At 39.4% G+C, this 19,771-nt stretch overlaps 1 protein-coding gene and 1 pseudogene across 3 annotated transcripts in view; both read left to right on the top strand.

Annotated features, from left to right (window-relative positions):
* Positions 1–19,771, top strand: part of HMG20A (high mobility group 20A) — an 80,364-nt gene that overhangs the window by 17,801 nt on the left and 42,792 nt on the right. The gene's annotated exons all lie outside the window — the stretch shown is intronic.
* Positions 12,769–14,896, top strand: LOC138094979 (dnaJ homolog subfamily C member 14 pseudogene; annotated as a pseudogene).

Here is a 19,771-nt window from a genome sequence, read left to right on the forward strand (position 1 = left end):
TTCATTTACATAAGAGAAAATTGAAACTCAGAATGTTTAAATATTTTGGTCAAATAACTTGCCAAGGTCACGCAGCTAATATGCAGTAGATTTTTGATTGAGAGCCCATGCTATGACTTCTCTCCTTGCGCTGAGGTTCTAGGTTGCTGCAGACTAATGCTTTTGCTGAGAACATTAGAGGACAAACTTTTTAAAAAGAATAATGAAAGCATCAGAGACCTACTGAGGCAGCCATCAAAATCATGGAGTCAGGGGAACTTCAGAGAAGCACGCTTATGTTCTATTCTTCTCTTTTCCTGTTCAAGAATTTGCTTAATGCATGGTACAGAACAAGAACCTGTGAAACGGAGCAGAGGATTTCTGCTATAAGCAGAGAAGCCAGTATTCTCATGGGGCTGAGTACATAAAAATTGGAGTTTAGTGATCCCCAGTGGCCAAGACTGAGGGCTCAAGATCCTAGTAGGGAAGGGAAGTATCTAGAAGTGATTTTGCTGAAGAGCAGAAGCTAGCAAGCTAACCCCTAAAAAGAAAGAGTGAAATTTTTTTTCATTCTCATGATGTTGACAAGCAAGCATTAAAATTCTGGTCCCTCCAAGGAAGAAAGGACCTGTATAACAGCCCAGGCTCTCAAATAGTATTCCCTAGAGGACTACACCCTCTATACATAATAGACTTGAGTACAAGAATAACTAGAAATAAGGAAGAATATTTCATAATTATAGATGAGTCATCCTACCAGGGAAAATAGGAGAATATAAATCTGTATATATCTAATTCTAGTAATATAGCTTCAAAAAATATTTTTTCAAGTTCACATAGAACTTTTAACAAAATAGATCTTACAATAGACCATGAAGCAAGTCTTAACAAATCTCATCCAGCCTGTTATCTGAACATAGTTCGATTCAGTGAGAAATGGATTATAAAATAGTAGCTAGCAAACTCCCCCCAAAATACATTTCTGAATGACCCACTAGATCAAAAAATAAAGCACAATTAGAACATATTCACAACAGAATAGTAATGAAAATACAATATATCAAAATATATGTGACTCTGCTATACTTGATGGGAAAAAAGCTATACTTGATGGGAAAATGTATAGCCCTGTATGCCTATATTAAAAGAGAAAAAAGTCAAAAACTAGTGATCTAAATATCATTTTCAGGAAATCCAGAAAATAACAGCAAATTAAACCCAAAGTAAGTAGAAGAAGGGAATTATTAAAAAGTAGCAATTAAACAGAAAACAAGTACACAGTAGGAAATATCTGCAAAGCCAAGAGGTCTGTCTTTGAAAAGTTCAGTAAAATGTATAGACCTCTAGCAATACCAATCAGTAAAAGTATACGATCTTTTTCCTAATTCTACATCTCCAGTATTCCTATTTCTATAAATCTCATCTCTCTGTATATCTACTGATAGCTCAGTTGGACATCTTGGTATTATTCTTGAGAGCTCTCACTACCACACACGTACACCATGCAGACCACTACAAAATTCTCTTAACTCTACCTCCTAAATATATCAAATCCACTCTATGTGCTACATCTTCACTGCCATATCTTGTTTTAAGCCACCATCATGTTGTGGTAGACTGTTGCAGTGACTTCCCAACAGTAACTTCCTAGATTCATTCTTACTATTTGTCACGCCATTCTTTACATAGAAGTTAGAATGATCCTTTAAAAAGCATAAATATCATATCATGCTGCTCCTTGGAATTCCTAAAAGCCTTGTTCTTAACATTGGTGAAAACCCAAATGTTTAAGATAATCCCACATCTGTGCCAGATGTAGTCCCTGCTTGCTTATCCTTGCTGTGCTCTCCTGATCACTTTACTCCAGCCTCCTCTAGCCTTCTTTCACTTCTTCCAAAGCACCAAGTTCTCATTCAAGTCCTGATTCCTCAGTGTGGAATGTACCTGCTTAACATTCAGTTCTCACTTTACTTCTTCAGAGTGGTCCTCTGTCTAAGTGACATCTCCCACTTTTTCTATAGCATTCTGTTCTTTTCCTTCCTAGCAGTTTTCATAATTTAAAATTATATTCATTGGTATATGTGCTTAATCTTTTACCTCACACCATAATTTTCGTGAAAGCAGAGACTGTTCACTGTTGTAGTCCTGGTGTCTTAACTAAGTGCCTGGTATATGTTACACATTTGGTAAATACAAGACGAATGAGAAAAGATAGCATGCCGCCTTAGGTAAACTCTATAGGTCAGGAACCGTTTCATAGGTGTGCCCTGTACCATAGGAGCATGGAGGGATTATTTATTTTCTCTGGTTTAATTCTTTATTTCTTCAGAATTACTCTCAGAGAAAGGCACCATGTAATCATTGTAATGCCTGGAGACAGTTTCTGATGATCAGCCTGTCCTCCCAGTGATGTATATTTTATGTGCTAAGCTAAACTGGCAGTTGTGGGCAGATTTCATTTAAGTCCCCACAGAGGAATACACCTGCCTGCATTTCTTAGGTCGGAGCTCTTGGAAACTGTTGGCAGAGTATTCTCAGTGGCAGTCTTGGCTAAACAACTTGTCTTTTCTAGAATTCCTTTTTTTTTAAAACATTCAGTTCAGTTCAATTCAGTCACTCAGTCGTGTCCGACTCTTTGCGACCCCATGAATCGCAGCACGCCAGGCCTCCCTGTCCATCACCAACTCCTGGAGTTCACTCAGACTCATGTCCATCGAGTCCGTGATGCCATCCAGCCATCTCATCCTCTGTCATCCCCTTCTCCTCCTGCCCCAATCCCTCCCAGCATCAGAGTCTTTTCCAATGAGTCAGCTCTTCGCATGAGGTGGCCCAAGTACTGGAGTTTCAGCTTTAGCATCATTCCTTCCAAAGAAATCCCAGGGCTGATCTAGCCCTACAAAGGAAAGGTGGTCTAATTGCATTTGCTTACTGCAGAGGTTAACAGCATTGTTTGTATAAAGGTTATTAGCTATTTTAGGCATGCAAGTATGCCATAATGCTACCACAGTAAGTATATGACATGCCTTTTAATCACAATAAAGCAAAAATGACCACATTTCACAATACGAATATCTTCATACATGTTTTATAAGACATACAGAGCTATTGTGACTTGCTATTACAAAATCTACATTTTCTTAGCTTGCATTTTTTCCTTCATCTTAGACCTAATTTTTAATTAAAAATTTGTTTTAAGCTAATTTCAGTAAAATGAAATACTTGTGTGTTTGATATAAAATTGTAAGTCCAACAATTGTTTTTTCTTTGTTTAAAATATATTTATTTTTAAGAAGTCCAACAATTTGAAAGAGCTTTTGGCCACTAGAATTTCTTGAAACACATGAAAAAAATGTTTGCTAGCAATTTCAGGCATAAATTTCATTTCAAAAGAAAATGTTTTATATACCTGAAACTAACTCAACACTGTAAGTCAACTATACTTTAGTTTAAAAAAAAAATGTTTCAGGGACTTTTATTTCTTAATGTATAATAAATGAAGTATTCTTATTTATTTCTAAAGTCTTGGTACCATACTTAGAATTCTCACATAAACTGAAAAAAGCATGATGAATGTTTCTTATGCATTTTGGCAGGTTCAGGGTGATGATGGGGAAAGTGAGTAAAACAAGAAGAATGAGAATTCTGAGTGCCTGGTTTCTCACATCATCATATTATTATTGCTATTATTAATTTTGCCTTTAAAAAATTATTAATTCTTAATGCAATAATTTTTAAAAGCTTTATCTAGTTATTGATATTTGTGGATTTACTAGACATTCATAGCTGTTCTCAGGTCAATGAAATTGGGAGTTTATAAGTCATAAGAATGTATAAATGTCTGCTGACAGGTATGACTAAGTAAGTTTCTGAATTTCATAATCCTCTGGTTGCTATTGTAGGTTCTTTCTCCGATTTTTGAAATGTAAATCACTGACTCTAGAGCTAGTGAAAGAATATGAGTGTATTGAAATTCTTTCTGTAGTACTATAGCAGTGTGTAAATATGATGCATTATGGGTATAGAAGTGGTGAGGAGCCTTTAAGTACAGGGAACTCTGCCATATGTGAAAACAGTCTTCTCCAGCTAATTGCCAATTTAAAGACTATATTAAATAAATGTAATAGAGTAGTTTTTATGTTTATTTCTTGAAAGGGGAAAGAGCAGCTTTATTTTGCCAGAAAGACAGTGTCAGCTCTAGCCATTAATTTCCTGGCAAAATAAACTACTTGCAGAATTCTAATTGGCCAATTTCTTCTCCCCCATGTTTAATTAAAATCTTAGCAATACATGATGCTGAAGATAGTGTATAGATTCCTTTACTGTACAAAGACAGACTTGGGTCAACTATATCTTTCTAGCTGTCAGCCTTTACTAATTATGTATCTTCTCTTACTTGTTTAGCAATCTTGTCTAAAAAGCAATCTCATTGGTAGAGTAGGGTAAATATACTGTTTACAGTCTTTATCTTCTATGTCTGTGTCACCATCCATAGAGTTATATTCCATTCTGCAGAGTTTAATGTTTACTTGGCTATGTAAAACCTTATCACATTAGAAATAACAACTCAATTTCTGTTTGCAGCTTAATTCGATCCTGTAGTAAAAATAATTCTGGTGCCTAGGATTGGAATTGATCTCTGTTTCTACCTTACCTTAGAGTGATGCCCTATAGATAAATACTGTGCTTCAGGAGTGCTAGATTGAAGACTAAGGATGAATTGGAATAACTGCATCCTTGTTTTTAAACATTAGAAAATCTTTCACCAATGGTGAAACAGCAGTCATTTTTACATATCAAGAGCAATATCCTGTTAGCTAACAATTGATCATCATCTAGTAGGAAGCTTGAATTCAGAGATTTCAAATTCAGAACACTATTTTTCAAATAGGTAAAGTGTATTTAAGTTCAGTAGTGTGGCATTTTATGAACTGTTCTAGAAAGCAGTGAATACAGTGGAATGATTGAGCTTTATTCCTCCTTAGTATTAAATTGGTAACTAAATTTTCTCTTTTTTTCCAAACTGTGCCCTCTTAGCATGTAGGGAAGGCATGTTTAACCTGGTGGGTCCAACTCTTGCCTGGGTTATATATTTTATCATTTCGATACTTAATAAATACACATAATAAGAAATGAATTGTAGCTGTAGCTCTGCACTTCCTTTGCTTTGACCTATAATAGTCTGTTTATACTCTGTTCTCTTTGTCTTTCAAGCAAATCACATCACCCCAAACTTAGAACCTATTTACTACAATTGTGTCAATAGTGTCATGTTTGAGGAGCCTAGAAAGAAGAAAAAATTTAACTGGCATCATGGGATCTCAGTTGGTGTAACAGTTTATCCTGCCTTACTTGGTAATGCATGTATAAAACTGGTGAATGGCATTTGCTCTCAAAAGGTTTTGAGGTTGACTACAACAGAAATACATTGCAGGAAAGAACATAGATTCTGTAATTTAAAGGGTTATAGGAGAGACTAGAAATTACTCTGATAACCTGTTAATTTCAAGACCTCAAGCATGTATTTAAATACGATACAATCGAAAATAATCTTCCTAGTTCAAAAATTAATAGAAAGCTCTATCATAAGTAGTTATGTATATTGACCATTAAATCTTATCATACTAATTTGTTTCATCTCCTTTCTTTAAAACTGTATTTATTTCCTGGACATAGGCTATTTGATCTACAGAAATACCTCAGAGATGCTGCAGGTTTGGTTCTAGACGAGCACAATATTATGATAATTGCAACAAAGCAAGGCACACAGATTTTTTTGGTTCCCCAGTGCATATAAAAGTTATGTTTATTCTGTACTGTAGTCTGTTGACTAAAGTGTGTAATAGTATTATTTAAAAAAACAATAATACCTTAATTTTTAAATATTGCTAAAAAATGCCAACTATCCTCTGAACCTTCAAGCAAGCTATAATTTTTGCAACAGTAACATCAGAGATCACAGATCACCATAACAGATATAATAATAATGGAAAAGCTTTAAATATTGCAAGAATTACCAGAATGTGACCCAGAGACACAAAATGAGCAAATGCTGTTGGGAAAATGGCACTGGTAGACTTGCTCGACACAAGGTCAAACCACCAATTTGTAAAAAAAAACATAGTATCTGCAAATTGCAATAAGGCAAAGTACAATAAAACAAAGTATGCCTGTACTCAAAAGAGAAAAGAAGGTCAGGACTGCATTTTTTTAACTGAGCACTTGTTATCTATATGTTAGTCTTAATTGGCAAGTCAGCTGAATCTTATTCCCTCAAGGGATAAATTTGTAAGATGTTTCATGTGAGAACAAATAGAGGGTGCCAAAGAAAAGAATTCAATGTAGAGAAGACTTTAGTTTTTTTAATGTATTCTTTTTAGTTATATTTTTTGTATTCTAGTTCATTTGAACATATCAAGATTCCTTTTTCTGATTCCGAAACTAGTTTAAAGGTAGTCATTCACTACCAAGTTTTATTGTTTATACTAATAATAAAATAACGTATCTTTACTGCAAGACATTCAGACTTTGAGCATACAGACAAGCATAACTTTTAAGCTTTTAAACAGAGAATTTTAAAAAGAAAAAAGCAAGAATCACCCAAAGACAGGTGGGTTGTCTCTTGAATGATTTTATACAAGGAATGATGTGCATGAATCGATTTGTATTTTAGAAAGATCACCGGCAGCTGTATGGAAACAGATTGGAGGCAGGAACAACAGGCAGGAGGTTGTTCAGAGTACTCAGGCCAAGAAAAATAAAGGCTTTCACCGAGACAGTAATCATGGGATCATAGAAGAGACAGGATCAACTAGGTTTTGGTAAAGGCAGGGGAAATGCTGGAAAGGACGCCCAGGTTTTTGGACTGAGTGACAAGTAAAGCACCCTCAACTGACATAGAAAACATAGGAGATGGAATAGACTTTGAGGAAAAGATTATAGATGCAGTTTTATGTGTGTAAAGTGTGAATTGCCTCTGGCACACCAAAGGAAGATAATCTTTGCCATATAAGATACAGGCCTGAAATTTTAGAGTTGGTTGTAGATGTTATCAGTATAAGTGGTTATTAAAACACTGGGACTGAAAGAGATCACTAGGAAGACATACAGAGTGAGAGAGAGAGAAAGGGGCCAATGTCTGAAGAAATGGCTAAAGAGACAGGGAAATAAAACAAGAGAGGTAAACAGGAAACAGTGGAAGAAGAGTTATTTACAGTATCAAATGCCAGTTAGCAACAAAATAGATTGACACTTAAAAACTGTTCATTGAAATCAGCACTTAGAGATGACTGGGTATCAGAGAAGTCAGTAGAGTAAGTTAGGAATAGAAACCAGATTACTGGGTATTTCAGATTGAGTGGGTAGTGGCTAGGATAATCTTTGTAGTTTGGTTATGAAGAAAAGAAAAATGAATGGGCAGTTGCTTAGAAGGGAAGATAGGAATTAATGAAGGGTTCTATTATGAGTTTTGTTTTTTTCTTTCTTAGGAATAGAGTATATTTATATCTGATGGGAAAAAGATCAGTCATTGTTGTAAAAGAGGTTAAAATGATGATAAGAGAACTGAAATACTTGAAGAAGCTAAAAGGATATCCAGAGCATGATGTCTTCCATGGAGAAGACACTTACATGGAAAACTTACAACTCAAAGTGGTGCCAAGTGTTAGATGAATAAAAAGAGAAGGCTGGGAGTTCCAGAGGGGTTGAGAAAAGTTTGACTCAAATGCTGAACTCATTGCGTAGCCTCCATTTAGTTTTCTACTTTATAAATCAGTGCATCATTTAGAAGTGTGTAGTATAAGCCTTCAGTTCATTATTGCTGATGAGAATCTCTAGTTGTGTATAAGATTTCCCTGGTTCAGTCTGACAGTAGTTGACCTTCACTGTCTTCAGGCATTTAATCTGTCTGTGTTTCTGTGTTAGCTCCATAAAATCATCAGTTTCATGGCACCATTTCTCTTGCAAAGCACAGCCATGCAAGAATTTCTCAGATTACAATACTTACTAAGCTTTCTTTCTCTTTATTACTTCATATCCTGTCTCAGAAATTCCCCAGAATCATTAAATAAATACATTTTATCTTTGCATAATTCATGTTGCAGATAATCTATCTGTAGATAATCTTGAGTCTGGCTTTTACACAGTATGCAGAATCTTAGTTCCCCGACCAGGGATCAAAACAATGGCCCATGCAGTGGAAGCGGAGTCATCCACTGGACCGCCAGGGAAGTCCTTGATTATTTTTCTAATCTGTGCAATAAAGGACAACACAGTAAGAACATGAGGTTGTAATAGTAAAAGAGCTGCCACTGATATGAAATGATTATATGGTCAAAGTGTTGGTGTTTGGCTTTTTAAACACAAGACCTGCATAGTATGAATAATACTAGAAATCTTGAGTGTGAGAAAAATCTCATTCTGATTTTACATTTATCTCCTAAACTTTAACACTATAGAGGCTTTTCAATGCCTTAAAATATGCAATTCTATGAATTAATTGTCCAGTTGGTTCTTTGAGGTTAGGAAGTACTTTTATGTTTGTTCATGAAGTCTGGTACGCTTTAGGCCTAACAGTGCTTTCATATATTCATCTTAATTCCAAATGGATAGATCAAAATAGTCACCACTGACTTGACTAATTTTTTTATCTAAGAAATACACTTCTCATCTTCCTAGTCTAAACATTTGATGGTAAACACTCTGCAAATCCAAGTGAGTTAGGCATCTTTCATGAGGAGCTGTGATATGCTAACATGTTAAGCATTGAGAGAGATCTTTTTCTGCTCTCATGAGCACACAGATGTGGCCAGCTATACACTGTAAATATTGATGTGATTTAAAATTCATATTTTGAGTAAAAAGCTACAAGTTAGTTATCTACTTGAGTTGATGCATAACAGTAGAATACTTTGGTTGAAAGAGTAAAGTTCAACAGAGGTGCAGTGAAAGAGGTTAATGAAAGGAATGTGGACAAGTAAAGATAGAGGTTTCTAGAATTTTTAGAGCTGAAAGGAATCTAAACAGTCATTAATAAGCCTTGGTATAACTGCATGCGTTTGTGCTCAATTGCTCCGGTCATGTCCCCACGGACTGTAGCCCGCCAGGCTCCTCAGTCTGTGAGATTCTCCAGGCAAGAATACTGGAGTGGGTTGCCATGCCCTTTTCCAGGGGATCTTCCTGATCCAGGGATCAAACCTGCATCTCCTGCACTGCAAGTGGATTCTTCACCGACTGAGCCACCGTGGAATACCTGAGGGGATGTGATTTAGGAAAGGGAGCACACTGTAGAATGAAAATCTAAGGATGGACACTTCTTGGGGACAAGTTTGGAGTTCATTATTAAGAAAAATTTTCTAGTGATCAGGCTATTCAGAAATGGGAGTAGACATCCCTAGAAGAGATACTCAGGTTGGGAGCCAAGCCTTGGATGTGTGGTTGGATCCAGTGACCTTTATGAGATTTTGTAATCCTTGAATTCTTACATAAACCAGTGACCAATGTTTCTCTTTTCTTTTCACTTTTTTAAACTGCAGTATATACAGTAAGTGCACAAATCTTAAAGGTACAAGTCGGTGAGTGTTTATGTATATATGCACCTGTGAATATTTCCAGCACTTCAGGAGGCTCTTTAGTCAGTACCCTCTCTCCCCCTGTTATAGATAACCACTATTCTGATTTCTGCCCCCAGAGAATAGCCTTCCCTATACTTACACATTACATAATTAGATTCACAGAGCATTTACTTTTGTGGGTCTGGCTTCTTTTGCTCACCATCATATCTGTGAGGTTCATCCATGCTATATGTAGCAGTAGTTCAGTCTGTGTAGTATTCCACTGATGTCACTGTAGGAATATATTAGAATGTAACCAAGCCACTGTTGATGGATATGTTGGTGTCCAATCCACTGTTGATGCATTGGTTGCACTTTGATATTGTTAATAATGGTGCTATGAACAGTCTTTATGTGTCTTTTGGTAGACATCTGCACTCATCTTCAGGATATGTTACTAGGAATGGATTGCTGGTTCATAGAATAGGTTTATTTTAGCAGTTATTGCCAAGGAGTTTTCCAACGTGACTTTGCACCTTTAAACTTCCACTAGCAACATGACAAGAATTTCAGTTCCTGCTCCTCCTTGCCAACACTGTGTATTGTCAGTATTTTTTATTTTAGTCATTAAATGTGTTGTAGTATTTCTTTTTCTATGATTATTGATCATTTGGATTGTCTCTTTTAGGAAGTGCTTTTTTTTATCTTTAGCCTTTTTAGTTTTAATTGAATCATTTGTCTTTATCTTGCTGATTTGTTCTTTACACATTCTGAATATGCGTCTTTAGGAAATTGTGTGTTACAACTATAATTTCCTAGTCTGTGGCTTACTTTTTAACTCATGGACTTTGATGAACAGACATTCTTAATTTTAGTTGTTTATCATTTTTCTCATTTGTGGTTAGTGCTTTTTGTTTCTTCTTCAAGAAGACTGCCTATCCCAAGGTCGTGAAGATATTTAGACTAATAATTCTTGAACTGTGTACTAAATTAGACAATATTTAACTTTCAATTGTTCATATTCCCCCAAAAAAGAAATGTATAGAATTGTACTATTTTCTCCTGTAATTTAATTAAGCTTTCAGCATTAGCTGTAAGTAAGTAGATAATTATGATGGTATTAAATCTGAAATTTACTATCAGGATACTTGGTTATTGCTATGGTAACAATACCATCACAAAAATCTCAGTGGGTTTTTTTCTCAATCATGATATTTGTCCAAAAGTGTGCAGGGTAGGGGAGTTGGGGAGGGGGCAGCTATGCTGTTTTTATACACTTTGGCATCTGGGTTGATGTAAACTCCAGTACAATATATACTTGCATAATCACTATAATAGGGGGAGGGCAACATGGAATATTGAATATTCCTTGGAAGGACTGATGCTGAAACTGGAGCTCCAATACTTTGGTCACCTGATGCGAAGAGCCAGTTCACTGGAAAAGACCCTGATGCTGGGAAGGATTGAGGGCAAGAGGAGAAGGGGGCGACAGAGGATGAGATGGTTGGATGGCATCACTGACTCAATGGAATGAGTTTGAACAAACTCAGGAAGATAGTGAAGGACAGTGAAGCCTGATGTGCTGCAGTTCATGGGGTAGCAGAGAGTTGGACATGACTTGGTGACTGAACAATAATACCAATAACATGGAAAATTGCTTTTGGACTCAAACTTTCTGCCCAGAAGTATCATGTGCCACTATGAGGTGACCCTATGAGTTCCCATCAGCCTTACCTAATTTCAGAGGTCATGAGGAAGTATAATCTTACTATGTTCCAAAAAGGAGAACTAAAAATATTTGTAAATAGCCGTAATATTGACTATCACAGTTAACTTGGGCGCATTACTTAACCTTTCTATGGATCAGTTTGTTCACTGTAAAATCGAAGCTAAGGATAGTATCTATCTCGTGATAGTTGTGAGGATTAACTGGGGTGATACATGTAAACTCTTAGAATATTGCCTGATACTTAGTGAACACTGAGGATATATTTGCTAGTATTACTGCTGTCATCATTGGGTTTTATCTTCTATTACTTTATTTGTTTTTGGCTCTGCTGGGTCTTCATTGCTGCCCAGGCTTTTCTCTAGTTGCGGTGCACAGGGGCTACTCGTTGTCGCAGTGTGCGGGCTTCTCTTTGCATGGAGATCTCCCTGCGGACTTCTCTAGTTGCAGAGCACGAGCTCCAGGGTGTACCTGCTTCAGTACTAGCAGTTCCCAGGTTCTAGAGCACAAGCTCAGTAGTCATTTTCATGGGCTTAGTTGCTCTGCAGCGTGTGGGAATTTCCTGGACCAGGGATCAAACCCATGGCTCCTGCACTGGCAGGCAGACTCTTTACTGCTGAGCCACCTGGGAAGCCCTGTCCTTATTGTTATTAGGCTCTTGCTATGGGATGGATACCACACATGCATGTGTGCTAAGTTGCTTCAGTCATGTCCAATTCTGTGCGACCCTATGGACTGTAGCCTACCAGGCTCCTTTGTCCATGGGATTCTCCAGGCAGGAGTACTGGAGTGGGTTGCCATTTCCTCTTCCAGGGAATCTTCCCGACCCAGGGATTGAACCCACGTCTCTTATGTCTCCTGGATTGGCAGGCAGGTTCTTTACCACTAGCACCACCTGGGACACCATACTACCTGCTTTACACAGATTGATTCTTCAAATAACTCGCATTATAGCTACTATTACTATCCTCATTTACAGATGAGAAAATTTAGGTTCAGAGATATTAACTAACTACCCAGGTACCAGAACTAAAAAATAAAAGATGGGATTTGAATTTAGGCAGTCTGATTTCAGAGTCTGCGATCATAACCATGACTCCCTCCCAGACAGCAAGTAAATATTAACAGAAAAATTCAGAAGTGCATCCTTTGCTTAGAGAATTCTGTGTGTTTGTATACAAGTATATTCATGGTTATGAGTTTATATTGAACTTTCAATATATTTCTATTTTCTGTTAGTTTGTAAAATTGTTTCTAGTTCATATCATTTAATTAAAGGTATTATTTCATGGTGTTCTGTTCATGGTTTGACATCTAGACAAATTTAGAATTGATCTTGTCCTTAAGATGAAGAAACTTGAGAGCGTGAGCGGGAGGTGGAGCCGGGGGAGCTGCTCTCCTAGCTCCCCCTGGCCCTTGGCCCAGCTGCTCGAGGGGAAGGAGTTACCGCCGTTCTTCGGCATCAGAAGTCACCATGATGGCTGTGACCTAAAATCCTCAGGAAGCCCCGGGGTCATGGCCCAGAAGCACCCTGGAGAAGGAGGGTTGTGTGGAGCCCACCACAGTGGTGGTGCCTCCCTCAGGACTTTAGGACCCTCTGTGGACCCTGACATACTTTCATTCTCAGGACTCAGGGACTCAGCGGGGCCTGCTCCTAATGGTACCCGCTGCCTCACAGAGCACTCTAGTCCTAAGTACACACAGCCCCCAAATCCAGCCCACTGGTCGGATCCAAGCCATGGACCCCCAAGGGGTCCAGGACCCCCTCTGGCTGAAGAGGACCCTGATCAGAGTGAGGCATCTTCAGAAGAGTCAGGAGTGGACCAGGAACTCTCAAGAGAGAATGAGGCTGGGTACCAGGATGATGGGAACTCTGCTTTCCTTTCCATTCCATCTACTTGTAACTGCCAGGGAACCCCTGGAATCCCTGAAGGGCCTTACTCTGAGGGAGGAGATAGCTCTTCTAGCAACTTTTGCCACCATTGTACCTCTCCAGCTTTGGGGGAAGATGAAGAGTTGGAAGGGGAATATGATGAAGAGGAACCTCTTAAGTTTCCCAGTGATCTTTCACATGTGCACAGTGAAAAGAAACCTGCACCCCGGAGACAACGGCACCGTGTTCCAGCCAAGGAGGACCCTCGGGAGGGTGGACGAAGAGATCCCAGATCCCCTGGTCGACATCGGCTGGGCCGGGAACGGACTCAGGCAGATAAACGCAGAGGACTGGGATTGTGGGGAGCAGAGGAACTGTGTCAGCCTGGACAGGCAGGCTTCTGGTGGCTGATCGAACTGCTAGTATTAGTAGGGGAGTACGTGGAGACTTGTGGCTATCTCATCTATGCATGCAGGCAGCTGAAAGGCAGTGCTCTGGACCTTTTACGTGTCTGGGTGGGAGTGTGGGCAGGGCGGCTGGGGGGCTGGGCCCAGGTGATGTTCCAGTTTCTGAGCCAGGGGTTTTGCTGTGGGGCAGGGCTGTTCACCCGTTTTCTTAGGCTTGTGGGTGCTTTGCTGCTCCTGGCTCTGGCCCTTTCGTTGGGCTGTTTACAGTTGGGCTGGCGGTTTCTGGTAGGATTGAGTGACCGGCTAGGCTGGAGGGGTAAAGCCACCTGGCTCTTCTCTTGGCTGGCTTCTCCCACCTGGCAGCGTTGCCTGATTCTGCTGAGAGAGCAGGCCCTGGCAGCAGCTGGTAAGAATAGTTCAGTTGGGTTGGCTGGAGTTACCTTGGGTCAAACAGAGGACCAATAGGCAGGGGAATGCACCTGTAGCTGGTGGTCGTTACTGCCAGCCTGGAGAGGAAGTGGCTTGACTCTTGACCATGGCTGGGGTTCCTGAGGATGAGCTAAACCCTTTTCACGTGTTGGCGGCTGAAGCCACAGCATCAGATGTTGAACTGAAGAAGGCCTATAGGCAGCTGGCAGTGATGGTTCATCCTGACAAAAATCATCATCCTCGGGCTGAGGAGGCCTTCAAGGTTTTGCGGGCAGCTTGGGACATTGTCAGCAGCCCTGAAAGACAGAAGGAATGTGAGATGAAACGAATGGCTGAAAATGAGCTGAGCCGGTCAGTGAATGAGTTTCTGTCCAAGCTGCAAGAAGCAACGAATACTATGATGTGCAGCCGATGCCAGGGAAAGCATAGGAAGTTCGAAATGGACCGGGAACCTAAGAGTGCCAGATACTGTGCTGAGTGTAATAGGCTGCATCCTGCTGAGGAAGGTGACTTTTGGGCAGAGTCAAGCATGTTGGGCCTCAAAATCACCTACTTTGCGCTGATGGATGGAAAGGTGTATGATATCACAGAGTGGGCTGGATGCCAGCGTGTGGGAATCTCCCCAGATACCCACAGAGTCCCTTATCACATCTCATTTGGTTCACGGATGCCAGGCACCAGTGGGCGGCAGAGAGCTACTCCAGATGCCCCTCCTGCTGACCTTCAGGATTTCTTGAGCCGGATCTTTCAAGTACCCCCAGGCCAGATGTCCAACGGGAACTTCTTTGCAGCTCCTCAGCCCAGCCCTGGGGCCACTGCAACCTCCAAGCCCAACAGCACAGTACCCAAGGGAGACGCCAAACCGAAGCGGCGGAAGAAAGTGAGGAGGCCAATGAAGGGGCAGAAGAAAGTGAGGAGGCCCTTCCAATGTTGACACCCCTTCTCTTTCCTCCAATCAATGTCAGGGAGTCAAAAGGGCTGTGTACGGCACCAGATGGAATTTGATTTGTTTATTTTTAAATATTTTAAAAAGGGAAAATTTTAAGCTCAAATTGCTCACTCAGTACTTTTAGGAAGCCCTGGAACCACTCTCCCTCCTCCACCAGCACCCAGGAACTGAATCTTTTCTTCTGACAATACCAAAGAAGTAGGGAATGTCTAGAACAAAGAACCTGGGGCCTGGACCTGGGCTGGACGGTATCTCCCATAGTGTGGGAACTGGGTATTTCCCTGGGGTCTGTATGCCTTTATCTTGTCTTTTGCTTCTTAGAGCAGATGACACTCCCCCCACCCCCAAACGAGTCTATCTTATATTTCTTGACTCATTTCAGGAGGGAGCCCCCTCCTTTGCCCCAGTATACTAGTTAAAAGAACAAGAAAGCCTGTAACCCTAATTATAGGAGATACATAAGAGTTCAGAGAGTGGGAACTCTCACCTTGTGGGTAATCACCCAACTTCATGCTTGTTGCTGCAGGGATGGCCAAAACTAATAATTTTTAAAAAACAAGATTCATGCCCTCTGCCCTTGGGTGAGGGGGAAGGGTAAAGGGGCTCCCGGCAGCCCCCTTATGATCCAAGGGTTTGTATTTTTTTTTAAGTTTGTTCATATTTGTATGTACATATCTATTTAAAGCCAGGGGATTATCTTTCTATAAATACGTAACTGGCAACCTGTATCTTCCCTCTCTTCTTTGCCCATATAGCTGGAGTCCTTTTTCTCATTTGAAAATCTTTTCCTTCCTAAGTGTTAGAGTGAAGGGCACCTCCTACTGGACCAAGGGAGGGGGATAAAAAAATACCTTAAAGAAAAAAAAAAAAAAGATGAAGAAACTTAGGCCAGAATGGTTTAGTGATCCCAGAAGACACAGCTAGTTGGTGACATGCCTGAACTCAGAATCAGACTTCCTAACTTCAGTTCAGAGCTCTTCCTGATGCTTCGGATTACCTCCTTGTAGTTTGTATAAGTTGATATAGCACATAATCCTTTATAAAGGAATCTGAGGGGCTTTGGTTCTTCCTCCCCCCAAATTTACATGAATTTGTTGTAAAAAACGGAGATTGTGCTTCTTTCCTCATAGCTTACATTGGTACATCTTGATTTTAAGTTATCAATTTTGTCTTTTAAATATCCTGTTGCTAAACACCAAGAGTCAAGTTATATATTTGGAAAGGTTGTGTAATAAGAATAAATGCCTCCAAAGAAAATGCTTCCATGGAAAAACATTGTAATGATGAGCTTTTTCATGTCAGCCAGATTTGGAGTCAAATTTCTGAAGGAAAAGGGATGACAGTAGAATTGGAAATGAATCAAGTATACCATACTTGAGGTATATCTCAAGATACATTAGCAAGAAATAAAATGACTGTTTACTCATAAGCAGCTTGTTACTTTTCCTACCAGTGACATCATAATGAACATTTGTCAACCTCACATGTATTGTAGTTTTCAGAATTAAATATTTTAAGGAAATGCCAAGCCATATTAAATTGGTGGTCATGGTTTATTTTCCCATTATTAAAAGAGACTTTTGTATGGTAATTGCAGTGTATTATCATATAATTTTATCTGAAAGATTAACAGGATATAAATTGAGTTAACTGTATAGTTCTAGCCAAAAATAGGATTTACTCATTCTGTTGCTGTATAGTAGAGAAGGAGTTGGGCTTCCCTGGTGGCTCAGAGGTTAAAGCGTCTGCCTGCAATGCAGGAGACCCGGGTTCGATCCCTGGATCAGGAAGATCCCCTGAAGAAGGAAATGGCAACCCGCTCCAGTATTCTTGCCTGGAGAATCTCATGGACAGAGGAGCCTGGTAGGCTACAGTCCACAGGGTCACAAAGAGTCAGACACGACTGAGCAACTTCTGAGTAGCAAGTCAGCACTTCTGTTTCTCTCAATATCAGAAGTTGTCAGGTATCTGTCAGGAAGGTGAACCTAATCTGTACTACAAGGTAATGCACTCATAGGGAAATATACTATTGTTTTGAAGAGAACCACGATCCTTTTTCCTGGTCTCCTTCAGTTTTAAATATTCATTCTTGCATTAAGGTAAACACTGTTTTATAAAATTGAATGCAGAATTTAAATGAATTTTTTAATATAAAATGGAAAGTTTATAAACTGTGCTTTCATACTCTTCTTGCTAGACATTTTTACTCTTCTCTGCCCTGAAGCACTCATTCTCATTTGAGAGAAAGAATGAATATATCACTAGAAATTATCTCTAAGGCTCCCTTCAGCAATAAGCTAGTGTATTTGCCAGAGAAGAGAGTGGGAAGAGTCTGGTCAAAGAGAATTTTAGTTCACTGTATAGTGAAGAACTTTTTATAAACATTACTTTGCCAACAAAGGTCTGTCTAGTCAAGGCTATGGTTTTTCCGGTGGTCATGTATGGATGTGAGAGTTGGACTATAAAGAAAGCTGAACACTGAAGAATTGATGCCTTTGAACTATGGTGTTGGAGAAGACTCTGAAGAGTCCCTTGGACTGCAAGGAGATCCAACCAGACCCTCCTAAAGGAGATCACTCCTGGGTGTTCATTGGAAGGACGATGTTGAAGCTGAAACTCCAATACTTTGGCCACCTGATGGTAAGAACTGGCTAATTTAAAAGACCCTGATTCTGGGAAAGATTGAAAGCAGGAGGAGAAGGGGACAACAGAGGATGAGATGGTTGGATGGCATCACCGACTTGATGGACATGGGTTTGGGTGAACTCTGGAAGTTGGTGATAGACAGGGAGGCCTGGCATGCTGTGGCTCATGGGGTCGCAAAGAGTTGGACACAACTAAACCACTGAACTGAACTGAACATTTACAAATATATTTATAAATATACCTTCTTTTTATAAAGTATATTCATAAAAAGAAAGTATATTGCATGTGAAATTGAAATTTAAGTTGAAAAGGTCTGATTTTTCATGGTACTTTCTTTTAAACAACACAACCATATTACTGAATATTGGGGAGTGAAAACAAAGATTGAAAAGTAATTACTCATAATTTCACCATCCTATTATTACTTTGAGCACTGAGTATGTTTCCTTCCAATCTCTTTTCTTATGTATCTGTTCTTTTGACATCACTATAACCTGTGTAATATACTTTCTCATAAATATTTCATAATTAGCATATGTCATAATTAGCCAAAATAGCTTTAAAATTTTATTATTTGCAGATAACATAATATTTGATCCACACAATATATTTTTGAGTTAAATAGGAAAGGTATTATTAGCACCATTTTACATATGAGAGTACTGCAAGCAGAAATGCCTCTACTTGGTCCTATAGTGGATTTCTGTTCTCTGCAGAAGTATTTGCTAACACAGATGGGTGAATGAAGTTCAGTTCAGTCGCTCAGTCATGTCCAACTCTTTGCGACCCCATGGACTGCAGCACGCCACGCCTCCCTGTCCCTCACCAACTCCTGGAGTTTACTCAAACTCATGTCCATTGAGTCAGTGATGCCATCCAACCATCTCATCCTCTGTCGTCCCCTTCACCTCCCTCCTTCAATCTTTCCCAGCATCAAGGTCTTTTCAAATGAATTAGTTCTTCACATTAGGTGGCCAAAGTATTAGAGTTTCAGCTTCAACATCAGTCCTTCCAATGAATGTTCAGGAGTGATCTCCTTTAGAATGGACTGGTTGGATCTCCTTGCAGTCCAAAGGACTCTCAAGAGTCTTCTCCAACACCACACTTCAAAAGCATCAATCCTTCTGCACTCAGCTTTCTTTATAGTCCAACTCTCACATCCATACATGACTACTGGAAAAACCATAGCCTTGACTAAACGGACCTTTGTTGGCAAAGTAATGTCTCTGCTTTTGAATATGCTATCTAGGTTGGTCATAACTTTCCTTCCAAGGAGTAAGCGTCTTTTAATTTCATGGCTGCAATCACCATCTGCAGTGATTTTGGAGCCCAGAAAAATAAAGTCAGCCACTGTTTCCACTGTTTCCCCATCTATTTGCCATGAAGTGATGGGACCAGATGCCATGATCTTCATTTTCTGAGTGTTGAGCTTTAAGCCAACTTTTTCACTCTCTTTCACTTTCATCAAGAGGCTCTGTAGTTCTTCACTTTCTGCCATATCTGCATATCTGAGGTTATTGATATTTCTCCTGGCAATCTTGATTCTAGCTTGTGCTTCCTCCAGCCCAGCATTTCTCATGATGATCTCTGCATAGAAGTTAAATAAGAGGGTGACAATATACAGCCTTGACGTACTCCTTTTTATATTTGGGACCAGTCTGTTGTTCCATGTCCAGTTCTAACTGTTGCTTCCTGACCTACATAAAGATTTCTCAAGAGGCAGGTCAGGTGGTCTGGTATTCCCATATCTTTCAGAATTTTCCAGTTTATTGTGATCCACACAGTCAAAGGCTTTGGCATAGTCAGTAAAACAGAAATAGATGTTTTTGTGGAACTCTCTTGCTTTTTCGATGGTCCAACGGATGTTGGCAATTTGATCTCTGGTTAACGTAGAAAGAAGAGCAAAACAAATTCTTATTCCCTGGACACAATCCTGCCTTACTGGACTAAGTGAGCCTTGAAAAGCAATAGGCAACTCTGGAAATACAAATTTTGTCAAATTTTAGTAAATACACACTCACTCAGACACTAAGAACCTGGAGGTGATTTGATTAGTCTGGTTACCCCTCAGAGTTACACCACTGCTAATAGGTTTGTTTTTTTTTTTTTTAAACTTGTTTTTGTTTCACCTGGAAACAAGGGTAACAAAATCAGTAGCTTGTAAATGGGAAAGATAACATCTAAGCACTTGATTGGTAGCATGAGAGCCTGGAG

This window comes from Capricornis sumatraensis, chromosome 19 (genome assembly GCF_032405125.1).
Source record: "Capricornis sumatraensis isolate serow.1 chromosome 19, serow.2, whole genome shotgun sequence".
NCBI classification, from domain to species: Eukaryota; Metazoa; Chordata; class Mammalia; order Artiodactyla; family Bovidae; genus Capricornis; species Capricornis sumatraensis.